This window comes from Oryctolagus cuniculus, chromosome 2 (genome assembly GCF_051225735.1).
Source record: "Oryctolagus cuniculus isolate XC-2025 breed Fujian yellow rabbit chromosome 2, ASM5122573v1, whole genome shotgun sequence".
Lineage (NCBI taxonomy): Eukaryota > Metazoa > Chordata > Mammalia > Lagomorpha > Leporidae > Oryctolagus > Oryctolagus cuniculus.
In genome coordinates, this window is record NC_142868.1 from 70,527,748 (window position 1) to 70,545,475 (window position 17,728).

The window sequence follows — 17,728 nt, forward strand, 5'->3', positions numbered from 1 at the left end:
ACAGGAGTCACTGTGCACTTACTCCTCATGTAGGATCTCTGTCCTTAATGTGCTGTACATTGAGATTTAATGCTATAATTAGTACTCAAATAGTATTTTTCACTTTATGTTTCTGTGTGGGAGCAAACTGTTGAAATCTTTACTTAATGTATGCTAAACTGATCTTCTGCATATAAAGAGAATCAAAAATGAATCTTGATGTGAATGCAAGGGGAGAGGGAGTGGGAAATGGGAGGGTTGCAGGTTGGAGGGACGTTATGGGGGGAAGCCATTGTAATCAATATTCTGTACTTTGGAAATTTATATTCATTAAATAAAAGTTAAAAAAAGAATTATAAGGGCTTTGAAAAAATACTGAAAAAACAAAAATAAGCAACAAAACATGTAAATAACAGAAAGTATAATAGCTGGTGAACATATGGAGAGACAGTCAGCTTTACTAATAAGCAGAGAAATAAAACTTTGAACTGAAACATGTCACCATTTTTCATCCATTCATTTTTGCAAAAATGAATCCTGGCATCAGCAGATATTGTGAAGATTTTGAATAAGTTGGGAAACCCCTCTGGAATCTATTTTGTTTGCCTATGAAAATTATCCAAACAGTGCACAATCTTTTTTGAGTAATTTCATTTCCACATGTTTTACATTAATATATCACATGTATGCACAATGAGAAATGTGAAACTGCAAATGGGCAAGTAAAACTTTAAAATAATAGATTTAATTCTCCCTTTAAAGGTAAGACTTCCCTCTCCTTCCCTTTTCATAGGACATTTACTTCAGGAAACCTGGACGTTCCTTCCCTGTCTCTTAGAAATGTGTGGAAATCTTTCTGAAGCCAAACCATCCTCTTGCCAGCTTTATGACCCAGGAATGTCTTTCTCCAGGACCTAGGAGTCAACTCTTCGAAATGAGAACGTAAAGAGAGAGAGTACCCATATATCTCAGAGTTTGTGGGAGGGTAATTCCTAACCTGGGTGGATGCCCTGCACCCAGTTGCAAAACTACCTCTTTCCATAAAAGTAAACATTCATCTTCCCTTTTTATAAGACCACTTAACTAACATAGATGGTAACCTGATGGGCAGGTGAATTCAGGATGAACTGTGTGTACTGAATGGTGCTGTCACATTCTCCTCTTTATCTTCAGAACACATACACAATGGGGTGTATCTGCTTGACTATAAAAAAAGTGGCAGATTTCTTTCTGTATTTGCAGTCTCCTTGTAAATGGTCTGTGATATGCATCACATTCTTTCTAATTCACTTTGTGAGGAGGTTTTCTGAGTTGGGATTTTGATTCTAATTATATTTCTCCAACAATGTCCATTAGGTCATTCTTTGTAGAGGTGAAAAATAAGTTTATTTTACATATAAAGTTGTAAAAAATGAATGAATTGTTATATAATAAAGCAATGGGCTTTAAAAGCAGATAAATTAGAGAAATGTATCCAAATAGTCTCTGAAACAATATCCATTGAAACATATAGTTGTAAGATAATATAAATTTTTATTCTATTTCTATAAAATTGAAAACCTAATACATACATTACTTGTATACATTTGTACATATTGTTGATATATGAAAAACAAGAATAGAAAGTCCAAACTAGGAGATTCCAAGGTGGCGGATTATGGAGAGACATGATTCACTAGTCTAGGGATAAACAGTGAAAGAAAGGGGTGTATGAAGTGCACTTCCAGAGGAGAATTGGAGAGAAAAACACACTGGAAATCCTACAAAAGAAGGAGGAACCCCATGGACCTGTGTGGAGGGTATGGACACACAGCACCAATGCAGGTGCAGCACATGACTTCAGCGGCCGAGAGCCAGGAGCCAGAGTAGGTGGCAGCTTGGAGACGGCAGTGAGACTGGACTGCAGCAACCTGTGGCAATACAACCAGATGGAGAGCATGGCATGAGTCTGGTCTGGAGTCTTGGGGGCTAGCCGTTACCCATGGGTCCACCAGAAGTAGAGGGGACACGTCTGTCTCATGCAAACTTTCCCCCAACAGTGCCCACTGCCCAACTGAGACAGGGCAGGTGCCATTCTGGGTCTGGACAGCAACTGTGCACATGCACAGCAACTGGCTGAGACAGGAAGCTGCCTTCACAGCAGTACTGGTGGCAGTGGTGGAGCCACATTCGACCAGTGGCTCTTGTGTATGCGTGTGATCCTGTAATTCCATGGAGGGAACAATCTGCAGTCCCCACTGACTTTGAGCCTAGCTTGGAGGTGGCTGGGCAACCACGTATGACAGGGAGGTGCCCACAGCTTCCCAGGATCAACAAAGACATGTAGGCAGAGCCATTTCTGGGAACATCTGAATCTCTGTTGAATAAGCAGGCTGGCAGAACAAAGAAAAATGTCTGCACCCAGCAATTGTGGCAGCCTCATGTGTTGAGACAGTGGGGAGTCAGTGGCTACATGAGAAGGTACAGCTAGGACTCTGGGCAATCACTGGGAGCAGCTCAACATGCTACATGCTCACCTTGCTCACAGTGAAGACTGCCTGGATCACTTGTGCAGTTAAAGTAGTACATGGAACACACTGGGCTGCTACCCAGAATTTGAGATCCACCATGCGGACTTGGGTGTTACCCTGGATAGTTGTTCCACCCTAGAGCACTGACCAGATTTCCCTGGCCACACCCATCACACACCTCTTAATATTCAATGAAAGTACAGATATCCCACTAAGCCACAGAGATAAAAGCTATCAGAGGGAAAAAAATCAACACCCAAAATGCCCAAAAACAATGCAAAAATTCAAGAAACAAGAATAAGGAAGACAACATGACCCTTCCAAAGGAACACAAAATTTCAATATTAGAATGTGAAGATGAAGAGATTGAGGAAATGCTGGAAACAGAATTCAAAAAATTAATCATACAACTACTAAAAGCATCAGAAGCAAATATATGAACTAAAGAAAACCTTACATGATATGAACGAAAATAGTTTTCATGATACTGAGATTTTATTAGAGAAATCAAAATGAAATATTAGAAATGAAGAATTCAATAGGTGAAATAAAAAATGAAGTGGAAAGCATTAACAGCAGACTTGGTGAGGCAAAATAAAAAGAGAATATCCTAACTAGAATTCATATCTTTGGAGATCTTACAGTCAAACAAACAAAAAAAAGAAAAAACTTAAAAACCGTGTTGGATATATATGTGATACTATCAAACAACACAACATATGGGTCTTAGGAGTCCTTGAAGGTGTGGATAGAGAGAATAGACTAGAAAGCCTATTTAGAAAAAATAATTATAGAAAATACCCCCAATTTGGAGAAAGACAGGGATGTCCAAATAGAGAAAGCACATAAAATTCCTAACAGACTTGACCAGAAAATATTTTCACCACCATACATTGTAGTCAAACTTTCCACAGTAAAACATAAAGATTCTAAATGTGCACAAGAAAAACACCAGATTAGTTTCAGAGGAATTCCAAATAGACACACAGCTGACTTCACATCAGAACACTACAAAGGGCCGGTGCCATGGCTCACTTGGCTAATTCTCTACCTGCAGCACTGGCACACCGGGTCCTAGTCCTGGTCGGGGTGCCGGATTCTGTCCCGGTTGCTCCTCTTCCAGTCCAGCTCTCTGCTATGGCCCGTGAAGGCAGTGGAGGATGGCCCAAGTGCTTGGGCCCTGCACCCACATGGGAGACCAGAAGGAAACACCTGGTTCCTGGCTTTGGATCAGCACAGGGCGCCAACTACAGTGCGCCAGCCATGGTGGCCATTTGGGGGGTGAACCAATGGAGAAGGAAGACCTTTTTCTCTGTCTCTCTCTCTCTCTCTCACTGTCTAATTCTGCCTGTCAAAAAAAAAAAAAAAAAGAATCATCTCATCTGGAAAGAAGGATAGTTTGACTTCTTTCCCAATTTGTATCCCTTTAATTTCTTTTTCTTGCCTAATGGCTCTGGCTAAAGCTTCCAGAACTATATTGAATAGCAGTGGTGAGAGTGGGCATCCCTGCCTGGTACCAGATCTCAGCGGAAATGCTTTCAACTTTTCCCCATTCAATAGGATGCTGGCCATGGGTTTTTCATGAATTGCTTTGACTGTATTGAGGAATGTTCCTTCTATACCCAATTTGCTTAGAGTTTTCATAATGAAAGGGTATTGTATTTTGTCGAATGCTTTCTCTGCATCTATTGAGATAATCATATGGTTTTTCCACTGCAGTTTATTAATGTGGTGCATCACATTGATCGATTTGCCAACACTGAACCATCCCTGCATACCAGGGATAAATCCCACTTGGTTTAGGAGGATGATCTTTCTGATATGATGTTGCATTCTATTGGCCAGAATTTTATTGAGGATTTTGGTGTCTATCTTCATCAGGGATATTGGTCTGTAATTTTTTTCAGTGCTGCATATTTTTCAGGCTTAGGGATTAAGGTGATGCTGGCTTCATGGAAAGAATTTGGGAGGATTCCCTCTTTTTCGATTGTCCTGAATAGTTTGAGAAGAATTGGAGTTAGTTCTTCTTTAAATGTCTGGTAGAATTCAGCAGTGGATCCATCTGGTCCTGGGCTCTTCTTTGTTGGGAGGGCCTTTATTACTGAATCAATTTCTGTCTCAGTTATGGGTGTTTTTAGGTTTTCTATGTCTTCATGGTTGAACTTGGGTAGGTTGCATGTGTCCAGGAATCTATCCATTTCTGATAGATTTTCCTGTTTGCTGGCATACAACTCTTTGTATTAACTTCTACTGATTCTTTTTATTTCTGTAATGTCTGTTGTTACATTTCCCTTTTCATCTCTGATTTTATTGATTTGGGTCTTTTCTCTTCTTTTTTTAGTTAGTTGGGCCAATAGGGTGTCAATTTTGTTCATTTTTTTTCAAAAAACCAGCTCTTCACTTGGCTGATCTATTGCAATGTTTTTTTTTTTTGGATTCAATCCTGTTGATTTCTTCTTTGATTTTAATTCTTTGTCTTCTCCTACTAGTTTTGGGTCTGGTTTGCTGCTGTTTTTCTAGATTCTTGAGATGCATTGAAAGCTCGTTTATTTGGTGCCTTTCCAATTTCTTGATATAGGCACCTATTGCTATAAACTTTCCACTTAACACTGCTTTTGCTGTACCCCATAAGTTTTGATATGTTGTGTTGTTATCCTCATTTACTTCCAGAAAGTTTTTGATTTCTCTTTTGATTTCTTCTATGACCCATTGTTCATTCAGAAGCATGTTGTTCAGTCTCCATGTGTTTGCATATGCTCTAGGGATTCCTGAGTTGCTAATTTCCAACTTCATTCCACTGTGGTCTGAGAAGCTGCATGGTATGCTTCTAATTCTTTTGAATTTGCTGAGACTTGCTTTATGGCCTAGTATGTGGTCAATCCTAGAGAAGGTTCCATGCACTGCTGAGAAGAATGTGAAGTCTTTAGATGTAGGATTGAAAGTTCTGTAGATATCTGTTAGATCCATTTGGGCAATGGTGTCATTTATATCTGCTGTTTCCTTGTTGGTCCTCTGTCCCTGTCCGGTTGATCTATCTATTTTTGAGAGTGGAGTATTGAAGTCCCCCAGTACTATTGTATTGGAATCTAAGTCTCCCTTTAAGTCCCTTGACATATCTTTTAAATAAACCGGTGCCCTGTAATTAGGTGCATATACACTGATAATAGTTACATCTTCTTGTTGAACTGAACCTTAATCATTATATAGTGTCCCTCTTTGTCTCTCTTAACAATTTTTGTGTTAAAGTTTATTTTGTCTGATATTAGGAAGGCTACACCAGCTTTTTTTTCTGGTTTCTATTGGCATATAGTATCTTTTCCAACCTTTCACTTTGAGTCTGCATGTATCTTTGTTGCAAAGATGTGTTTCTGTAAGCAGCAAATAGATGGGTTTTGTTCCTTAATCCATTCAGCCAGTCTGTGTTTCTTACCTGGAGAGTTGAGGCCATTAACATTCAATGTGACTATTGGTAAGTAGCAACTTTGCCCTGCCATTTTCCCAAAGATATTTCTAATATATGCTTTGAACCAGAAATCAATTCTAACATCTACAGCCATCTTATATTTGATCAAGGATATAAAAAAATTCCTGGTCAGTCTATTCTATAAATGGTGCTGGGAAAACTGGATTTCCACATGCAGAAGCATGAAGCAAGACTCCTACCTTACACCTTACACAAAAATCCACTCAACATGCAGTGAAGATCTAAATCTACGACCCAACACCATCAAATTATAAGAGAACATCAGAGAAACCCTGCAAGATATAGGCACAGGCCAAGACTTTTTTGAAAAGACCCCGGAGGCACACGCAGTCAAAGCCAAAATCAACTATTGGGATTGCATCAAATTGAGAAGTTTCTGTACTGCAAAGGAACAGTCAGGAAAGTGAAGAGGCAACCTACAGGATGGGAAAAATATTTGCAAACTATGCTACAGATAATGGGTTAGTAACCAGAATCTACAAAGAGATCAAGAAACTCCACAAAAACAAAACCAACAACCCACTTAAGAGATGAGCCAAGACCTCAGTAGACATTTTTCAAAAGAGGAAATCCAAATGGCCAACAGGCACATGAAAAAATGTTCAGGATCACTAGCAATCAGGGAAATGCAAATCAAAACCACAATTAGGTTTCACCTCACCCCGGTTAGAATGGCTCACATACAGAAATCTACCAACAACAGATGCTGGTGAGGATGTGGGGAAAAAGGGACACTAACCCACTGTTGGTGGGAATGCAAACTGGTCAAGCCACTATGGAAGTCAGTTTGGAGATTCCTCAGAAACCTGAATATAACCCTACCATACAACACAGCCATCCCACTCCTTGGAATTTACCCAAAGGAAATTTAATTGGCAAACAAACAAGCTGTCTGCACCTTAATGTTTATTGCAGCTCAATTCACAGTAGCTAAGACCAGGAACCAACCCAAATGCCCATCAACAGTAGACTGGATAAAGAAATTATGGGACATGTACTCTACTATACAGCAGTAAAAAAAAAAAAAAACAATGAAATCTGCTCATTTGCAACAAAATGGAGAAATCTGGAACACATCATTCTAAGTGAAATAAGCCAGACCGAAAGGGACAAATATCATATGTTTTCCCTGATCGGTGACAACTAACTGAGCACCAAAAAGGAAACCTGTTGAAGTGAAATGGACACTATGAGAAACAGTGACTTGATCAGCTGTTGTCCTAACTTTTGTTGAACAACTTAATACTTTATCTCTTTCAGTATTTTTTTGTTCTACTTAATACTATTGGTTGAACTCTTTAATTAACACACAATTATTCTTAGGTGTTTAAATTTAAATGAAAAGTGATCACTGTTAAATATGAGTGGGAATAAGAGAGGGGGGAGATGTACAATTTGAGACATACTCAAGCTAACTTGCCCCAAATGGTAGAGTTAAAAACATTCCAGGGGATTCCAATTCAACCCCATCAACATGGCATGTACCTATGCCATCTCACTAGTCAAAGTGATCAGTTTCAGTTCACAATTGATTATAATGATAGGTCTAAGAGTCAAAGGCTTCACATAAACAAAACTAGTGTCTGCTAATACTAACTGATAGAATTAAGAAGGAGAGAATGATCCAACATGGGAAGTGGGATACACAGTAGACTCATAGAATGGCAGATGTCCTAAACAGCACTCTGGCCTTAGAATCAGCTCTTAAGGCATTCCGATCTGGCTAAATAGCCTATGAGAGTATTTCAGGCATGGAAAGCCAAGACACTCTGGATTAAAAAAAAAAAAAAAACCCTAAATGAAATATCTCCGCGAGTGAGATCCCAGTGGAAAGAATGGGCCTTCAAAGAAGGAGGTACCTTTCTCTGAAGAGAGTTGAGAACTTCTACTTTTATTATGACCTTGTCTAAATGAGATCAGAGTTGGTGAACTCAAAATGCTCCATAGCCTTGCCAGTTAATGACAAGAGCCTAGGGTGATTAGTGACGCCATAAACAAGATTGTCAATTGTTAAATCAACAACAGGAGTCACTGTGCACTTACTCCCCATGTAGGATCTCTGTCCTTAATGTGTTGTACCATGTGAATTAATGCTATAACTAGTACCCATCGGTACTTTGTACTTTGTGTTTCTGTGTGGGTACAAACTGTTGAAATCTTTACCTAATATATACTGAGTCGATCTGCTGTATAGAAAGATAATTGAAAATGAATCTTGATGTGAATGGAATGGGAGAGGGAGTGGGAGATGGGAGGGTTGCGGGTTGGAGGGAGGTTATGGGGCGGGGAAGCCATTGTAATCCAAAAGCTGTACCTTGGAAATTTGTATTTATTTGATAAAAGTTGAAAAAAAAGATGTGATAGGAAACAAACAGGATTTATTCAAAGCAAAGGTAAAGTGCAGGTAGGCTTGAAAGAAAGAGAAATGAACAAAACACCAAAACACAGAAAGACCCCAAACAAGGGGGAAAACACATGCACACACACACACACACACACATATATATACACATTCACATACACACACAAACTGTCTACCAGGGTTAGGCAGGAGGTATATTGGATAATACCTGGGGTAGAACTTAATTGAATGTGCAGTTGGGGTGGGGATTGAGTGCCACCCATTTCTGTGCCCTTTTTTTTTTTTTGAAATAGCGGGTGTGTCATGGTATCAGGTGTATGATGGGAGTGGGAGTGCCCCCACTGTAATTTATTATGATGACCTAAAAGTCATCACAGGGCTACATTCTGCAGCCATGTTAAATATTTCCATTTGGTACTGGTTCCAGTTTTGTAACATTGTAGAACTTGAGGTTTCTCCTACAGGGAAAAGGGGAGGCTAGGTGATGCACAGAAAAGGAGTTGTCACATGGACTGACAAGACCATCAGGCTGGGCTGTTAAGCAGGGGTCAGCTACAGTTGTCTGGCAGCAAGTTGTGCAGTCAGAACCTTCCCACGGTGGGTGGAGCATCAACTGTCAAACCACAGATCACCTAATGCTCTCAATCAGCAGTCTCCAATGCCACAAGGGAGCTGGAGCTGTCCAACAGTGGATAGTACTACCACATAGGTTTCCCAGAGCTCTCAACTGATCACCCACAGCAGCTGAACCACAGTTATGCTGGGGCTGTCAGATCTCAGCTCCTTTCTGCCAACTAACAGTTGGATTCTGCCACCCTTGTGGGAAACCCAAATTGAATTCTGGGCTCCTGGTTTTAGCCTGGTCTAATCTAAGTTATTGTGGGTATTTGGGGAGTGAAAGCAGATGGAAGAACTATTTCTGTGTCTCTGCCATTCAAATCAAGGAATAGATTTAAAAATTTCAATTTCAAAATAAAAATACCTTAATAAATTTCAGCACCAAATAAAAAACATTTCAGAAGATTCCTTTTCACAAAAATTTTCCTAGTGAGTAGATGGTATATTAGACACATTTGGTACATACAAAATTTGGAAACACTCATTATCAAAGAAGAAAGCTATCTCTGATGCTCAATTTGGCAGATCACTCTTATGCTGGGAAAACTTTCTGTGAGTTTTCAAGGGGATGATGAAGTGGTACAAAAAGTCTTTTATAAACTGGCTACCTTTAACATCCCAGATCCTGCCAGAGCACACTTTGGTCTAAATAATGCCTATGGAAAACAGTAGTCAGCATGGGGATAGCACTTATGTCTTGCTTATTATTGTGAATATTTCTTCATGACATAAAATATGATGCAGGTGTTTAGCCTTGTGGTTACTGTTGGAGGCTTGGGTTTGAGTGCAAGGGGCCCATGTTCTTGTCACTAATGCAGGAAAGAATTCAAGTTTTAAACAAAGACAGAGGCCAATGGGAAGACAGGATTTATGCACAGAGAAAGATTGTACAATCCACAGGCTGGGTCTGAGCAGGCTGGGGAGGTGAGTTCTTGCAGGGCTCAGGGGCTGATACAGAGTCTTCACCAAATTTTTCCAACTCTGAGTGGCTACCTTTTACTGATGGGGGGGTTCTTTACCATAGTCAGGGTGTGGTTTGGGTTCACGCAGGTGCAGCGGATTCTCTGAGCAGACAGGGTCTAGAGTTATCAATGATGATGAAAAATCATCTTGGTGGGGTGGGCATTTGGCCTAAAAGCTAAGATGTCTATTAGGACACCCTTTCCCCACATTGGAGTACCTGGGTTCCATTCCTGGCTCTGACGTCTGATTCTAGCTCCTTACCAATACAGACCCTCGGAGACAACAGGTCATGGCTCTAGTGCTTGGATTGCTGTCACCACTGAGGGAGCTCTGGGTTGAGTTCTTGGCCCCAGCTTCAGCCTCCAGGCAGCTGCAGACATTTGGGGCATGAACGAGTAGATTAAAGCTCTCTCTCCCTCTCTCCCTCTCTCCATCTATTGCTCTCTCTCTTTCTTCCTCTCTCCCTCTCTCTCTCTTTCATAAATAAAAATAAAGACCTTTTGAAAGAAAAAAAGCACTTAAAAATCATCCTGGGGGTGTAAGTAAAGAGTTTTCTTTGTGTCTCCTTTTTCAATGCTTTCAACTCAAAATAATTCTTATGACACAACAGCATGCTTGGGGGTAAACTCCTTCAAAGCGAATGAGAAAAACATAATCTCCAAACTCAGAGTTTAGAGTCCAGTAAAATGATTCCTATTTAGAAGGAAGATAGTCCTTTTGATAATCAGACTTGGGGATCAGGCAGAAACTGACACAGACCTTATTAAAGAGACTGGTTATATGTAATCACATGAAGTAAATCAGTAAACATTCAGACAAGGGCTCCCATATTCTCTGAAAAGATAACTATCACCATGTTCCATCTGGAATTCAGCCATGTGGAGATCCACATGACTGACAGGCAGCTTCTGTGTGTGGCTAACATCACTCTCTGAATTTTTGCAGATAAATAAAACACCAAACAGTTCTTCCCTTGTGTGGTGGGAAGGAAGAATGTTCAGAGCAAGCTAACATAATGAGAAGCTTCAGAAAATATGACTGGCTAGAGCCTGGAGCAAAATAAAAGCTTCAAGGGTCTCCAAGCCACAGGAAGTAGTAGGAAGTAGTAATGTCTTTCCTGACAAGCAGCACAGCCTCATTACTGTCTGTGAGGATGTCAGAGCAGAGTTGCTGATGATTTGAAGACACATATATTGCTTTCTGTAACCCTATGCAACACAACATCCTAACAAATTAATATTTTAATAAAGTTTCCCCTGAAATTAAATAAATAATGATCTGTTTAAAGGGCAACTCTTACCGATATAGACAGATATCATTCTATATGATCAAGAGTAAATTATTTTTGCCTGAGTCATCCATTCAATTCTTGGTCAGTTTAGGTATAGACTTTGTCATCTACTGTTAAATTTATGGAAATTAAAATTGTAAAAGAAAATTTGTCTTACAGATTTCCATTGTAGGGGAAATAGTTTTCCTCCGCCTGCACTTAGGACCTCCAAATCAAACTGATAAAAGGTCAATAAAAGAAAAAAAAAACATTTTAACTACACATTTCTTCATGAGAGTTTCACAAAGAAATGAAATTTGAGGATGCCAGATGATTGAGGCTTATATACCATCTTAAGATTAATGAAGGAAAACTGGGCTTTGGGATTCTAAATAGGAAATGCAAAGTATGAGAAGGGGAGGGGAAGAGATGTATATAGTCAATACACCTTGTCTTGGGATGCAGGTAAGAGTCTCTCAGGTGATAAGAACTGTCTCCTAGGAGTGGAGAACAGTTCTTTTCCTGATATAGAGTAAACTTTACAAATGGAAATTTTCTTTACGAATACAAACTTTATTTACAAAATGGGAATTTGTACTCTGCTTTTAGGCAGTTAGGGGGTAGTAAAGTACTTTTCCTGCATCTACTATTTCTCCTTTACTTTTTGGTCAAAATAATTCATATGCCAAAGAGGCATATTTTGGGATGGCATATTCTGGTTCTCATCACCACCCTTCCTTTAAGCTCCCACATCTTTTTGGGAGAAATCCCTTGATCATCAGAATCTGCTCTTGATTTCTTAAGATAAGTCATTCATTCCCTATTGTGAATTTGCACTTGGTTGTCATCCTGTTCTGCAAATTTTTCACAGTGAATCGCTCCTCTGAAAATAGAGTGAAAGACAAGTTACAGAATTTCAAATATTAACAGGCAGTCTTTTTGTAGAACTACAAACGTCCATTGCAGGACCTTCATTAATTTAACAATCAATTTTTACATTTTACATTTTAAAACATTGTAATACCTTAATTACTTTAATTAAATATCTTTATTTCCAGTTTATGCTTCATTTTGAGTTTTATTTATAAACTTGAGTGAAACTAATCCTAACTTGCCCTAGAAATTCAATTTCTCTGCATGTCATCAGAGAGAGTATACATAATAGAATTTATTCTTTTCTACCCTAAAGTCTAGCATTCTTTTAGAAATATTTATGGGTGATCTCAACATACCAAAATTATTAGTCCTGAAGGGTAGGGAAAAGGATGGTATGCAGATTCAAAATAACTTTATTTATTTATTTTTAAATTTTTTGACAGGCAGAGTTAGACAGTGAGAGAGAGAGAGATAGAGATAGAAAAAAGGTCTTCCTTTTCCATTGGTTCACCCTCCAAGTGGCCACTACAGCCAGTGTGTTGCGTGGATCTGAAGCCAGGAGCCAGGTGCTTCTTCCTGGTCTCTCATGCGGGTGCAGGGCCCAAGGACCTGGGCCATCCTCCACTGCCTTCCCGGGCCACAACAGAGAGCTGGACTGGAAGAGGAGCAACTGGGACAGAATCCGGCACCCCAACCCAGGATGCCGGCACTGGAGGCAGAGGATTAGCCAAGTGAGCCGCAGCGCCAGCCCAAAATAACTTTTAAAAAGTTAATTATTGGGAAAGGACTTTGGCACAGTGGTTAAGAAGCAGCTTAGAAAAAAATATTCTACGTCAAAGAACTCTGTGAGTGAGACCGCAGTGGGAAGAAGGGGCCATCAAAGAAGGATGTACTTTTCTCTGAAGGGAGGAGAGAACTTCCACGTCGCTTATGGAATTGTCTAAATACCGATGGAGTTTGTGTCACAAAGGGCTTCCCTAGCCTTGGCAGCTCATGGTAAGACTGATCACTGATGTCATAAATAAGAGTGTTAATTGTTACATCAACAACTGCTGTCACTGTGCACTTTCTCCCAATGTAGGACCTCTTTTTTATTTTATTTTATTTTATTTTATTTTTTAATTTTTTGACAGGCAGAGTGGACAGTGTGAGAGAGAGACAGAGAGAAAGGTCTTCCTTTGCCGTTGGTTCACCCTCCAATGGCCGCCGCGGCCGGCGCACTGCGGCCGGCGCACCATGCTGATCTGATGGCAGGAGCCACGTACTTCTCCTGGTCTCCCATGGGGTGCAGGGCCCAAGGACTTGGGCCATTCTCCACTGCACTCCTTGGCCACAGCAGAGAGCTGGCCTGGAAGAGGAGCAACCGGGACAGAATCCGGCGCCCCGACCGGGACTAGAACCCGGTGTGCCAGCACCGCAAGGCAGAGGATTAGCCTAGTGAGCCGCAGCGCCGGCCCCATGTAGGACCTCTTAATGAGTCGTAGTACTATGAGATTTAACGGCAAAGGTCGTTCTCAAACAATACTTTATACATTTTGTGTGTGTGTATGTGTGTGTGCAAATTGTTGAAATCTTTACTTAGATTAGAGTTGGTCTTCTGTATATAAAATTAATTAAAAATGAATCTTAATGAAGAGTGGGATGGGAGAGGGAGCAGGAAGTGGGACAGGAGTGGGGGTGGAATGGTGGGTATGGGGGGGAAGAACCACTATATTCCTAAAACTGTACCTATGAAATTTGCATTCATTAAATAAAAGTTTTTTTTATAACTTTTATTTAATGAATATAAATTTCCAAAGTACAGAATATGGATTACAATGGCTTCCCCCCATACCGTCCCTCCCACCCACAACCCTCCCCTTATCCACTCCCTCTCCCCTTCCATTCACATCAAGATTCATTTTTGATTCTCTTTATATGCAGAAGATCAGTTTAGCATACATTAAGTAAAGATTTCAACAGTTTGCTCCCACACAGAAACATAAAGTGAAACATACTGTTTGAGTACTAGTTATAGCATTAAATCTCAATGTACAGCACACTAATGACAAAGATCCTACATGAGGAGTTAGTGCACAGTGACTCCTGTTGTTGACTTAACGAATTGACACTCTTGTTTATGGCCTCAGTAATTACCCTAGGCTTTTGTGTGTTTTTTTTTGACACTCGAAACATAGCTTTATTGTTAACAGAATTGGTAATAATTTTTTTAACTTTTATTTAATGAATATAAATTTCCAAAGTACGACTTATGGATCACAATGGCTTCCCCCACATACCGTCCCTCCCACCCGCAACCCTCCCCATTCCCACTCCCTCTCCCCTTCCATTCACATCAAGATTCATTTTCGATTATCTTAATATACAGAAGATCAGCTTAGTATACATTAAGTAAGGATTTCAACAGTTTGCTCCCACACAGAAACATAAAGTGAAAAATAATACATGATTTTTTAAATGATGATGAAATCAGATCAGACCTATTGTGATTTTTTTTAACTTTTATTTAATGAATATAAATTTCCAAAGTACGACTTACGGATTACAATGGCTTCCCCCCCATACCGTCCCTCCCACCCACAACCCTCCCCTTTCCCACTCCCTCTCCCCTTCCATTCACATCAAGATTCATTTTTGATTCTCTTAATATACAGAAGATCAGCTTAGTATACATTAAATAAGGATTTCAACAGTTTGCTCCCACACAGAAACATAAAGTGAAAAATAATAGATGATTTTTTTAAATGATGATGAAATCAGATCAGACCTATTGTCATGTTTAATCCCACTGAGAGTGAAGTTGGGAATTGATAATTTCTTTTTTTCTTTCTTTTCTTTTTTTTTTTTTTACAGAAGATCAATTTAGTATGCATTAAGTAAAGATTTCAACAGTTTGCACCCCCATAGAAACACAAAGTGAAATATACTGTTTGAGTACTCGTTATAGCATTAAATCTCAATGTACAGCACATTAAGGACAGAGATCCTACATGAGGAGTAAGTGCACAGTGACTCCTGTTGTTGACTTTACAAATTGACACTCCTGTCTATGGCATCAGTAATCTCCCTATGCTCCAGTCATGAGTTTCCAAGGCTATGGAAGCCCTCTGAGTTCTCCGACTCTTATCTTGTTTAGACAAGGTCATAGTCAAAGTGGAGGTTCTCTCCTCCCTTCAGAGAAAGGTACCTCCTTCTTTGAACCTGTTCTTTCCACTGGGATCGCACGCACAGAGATCTTTCATTTAGGTGTTTTGTTTTGTTTTGTTTTTTTTTTTTTTTTTTTTTTTTTTTTGCCAGAGTGTCTTGGCTTTCCATGCCTGAAATAGGCTCCTGGGCTTTTCAGCCAGATCGGAATGCCTTTAGGGCTGATTCTGAGGCCAGAGTGCTATTTAGGACATCTGCCATTCTATGAGTCTGCTGAGTATCTCGCTTCCCATGTTGGATCACTCTCCCCTTTATTTATTCTATCGGTTAGTGTTAGCAGGTACTAGACATGTTTATGTGCTCCCTTTGACTCTTAGTGCTTTCATTATGATCAATTGTGAACTGAAATTGATCACTTGGACTAGTGAGATGGCATTGGTACATGCCACCTTCATGGGATTGAATTGGAGTCCCCTGGTATGTTTCTAGCTCTACCATTTGGGGCAAGTCAGCTTGAGCATGTCCCAAATAGTACATCTCTTCCCTCTCTTATTCCCACTCTTATGTTTAACAGGGATCACATTTCAGTTAATTTTCAACACTTAAGAATAACTGTGTGATAATTATAGAATTAAACCAGTCATATTAAGTAGAACAGACAAAAAAATACTAAGAGGGATAATGTATTAAGTTGTTCATTAACAGTCAGGGCTATGCCGATCAAGTCACCATTTCTCATAGTGTCCATTTCACTTCAGGAGGTTTCCTTTTTGGTGTTCAGTCAGTTGTCACCGATCAGGGAGAACATATGGTATTTGTCCCTTTGGGACTGGCTTACTTTACTCAGCATGATGTGTTCCAGATTCCTCCATTTTGTTGCAAATGACTGGATTTCGTTGTTTCTTACTGCGGTATAGTATTCTAAAGAGTACATATCCTATAATTTCTTTATCCAGTCTACCGTTGATGGGCATTTAGGTTGGTTCCAGGTCTTGGCTATTGTGAATTGAGCTGCAATAAACATTAGGGTGCAGACTGCTTTTTTGTTTGCCAATTTAAACTCCTTTGGATAAATTCCAAGGAGTGGGATGGCTGGGTCGAACGGTAGGGTTATCTTCAGGTTTCTGAGGAATCTCCAGACTGACTTCCATAGTGGCTTGACCAGTTTGCATTCCCACCAACAGTGGGTTAGTGTCCCTTTTTCCCCACATCCTCTCCAGCATCTGTTGTTGGTAGATTTCTGTATGTGAGCCATTCTAACCGGGGTGAGGTGAAACCTAATTGTGGTTTTGATTTGCATTTCCCTCATTGCTAGTGATCCTGAACACCTTTTCATGTGCCTGTTGGCCATTTGGATTTCCTCTTTTGAAAAATGTCTATTGAGGTCCTTGGCCCATCTCTTAAGTGGGTTGTTGGTTTTGTTTTTGTGGAGTTTCTTGATCTCTTTGTAGATTCTGGTTATTAACCCTTTATCTGTTGCATAGTTTGCAAATATTTTTTCCCATTCTGTCGGTGGCCTCTTCACTTTCCTGACTGTTTCTTTTGCAGTACAGAAACTTCTCAATTTGATGCAATCCCAATAGTTGATTTTGGCTTTGACTGTCTGTGCCTCCCAGGTCTTTTCCAGAAACTCTTTGCCTGTGCCAATATCTTGAAGGGTTTCTTCAATGTTCTCTAATAACTTGATGGTGTCAGGTCGTAAATTTACGTCTTTAATCCACGTTGAGTGGATTTTTGTGTAAGGTGAAAGGTGGGGGTCTTGCTTCATGCTTCTGCACGTGGAAATCCAGTTTTCCCAGCATGTCCTTACTCCAGGAATTGGTTTTGGATCCTTGATCAAATATAACATGGCTGTAGATGTTTGGGTTGATTTCTTGTGTTTCAATTCTGTTCCATTGGTCTATCCATCTGTTTCTGTACCAGTACCATGCTGTTTTGATTACAACTGCCCTGTAGTATGTCCTGAAATCTGGTATTGTGATGCCTCCGGCTTTGTTTTTGTTGTACAAGATTGCTTTAGCTATTCGAGGTCTCTTGTGCCTCCATATGAATTTCAGCATCATTTTTTCTAGATCTGAGAAGAATGTCTTTGGTATCTTGAGTGGGATTGCATTGAATCTATAAATAGCTTTTGGGAGAATGGAAATTTTGATGATATTGATCCTTCCAATCCATGAGCATGGAAGATTTTTCCATTTTTTGGTATCCTCTTCTATTTCTTTCTTTACGATTTTGTAATTCTCATCGTAGAGATCTTTAATGTCCTTGGTTAAGTTTATTCCAAGGTATTTGATTGTTTTTGTAGCTATTGTGAATGGGATTGATCTTTGAAGTTCTTTCTCAGCCGTGGCATTGCTTGTATATACAAAGGCTGTTGATTTTTGTGCATTGATTTTATATCCTGCTACTTTGCCAAACTCCTCTATGAGTTCCAATAGTCTCTTAGTAGAGTTCTTTGGGTCCTCTAAGTAAAGAATCATATTGTCTGCAAAGAGGGATAGTTTGACTTCTTCCTTCTCAAT

The 17,728-nt window shown here is 39.7% G+C and overlaps 1 protein-coding gene across 1 annotated transcript in view; it reads right to left on the minus strand.

Annotated features, from left to right (window-relative positions):
- Nucleotides 1–1,543: 1,543 nt before the first annotated feature.
- The window catches only part of MTNR1A (melatonin receptor 1A), a 167,247-nt gene continuing 151,062 nt past the window's right edge, over nt 1,544–17,728 (minus strand). The window contains exon 3 of the transcript XR_016229078.1: nt 1,544–1,889. The gene's annotated coding sequence lies outside the window, so the exon portion shown is untranslated. The remainder of the gene's footprint in view (nt 1,890–17,728) is intronic.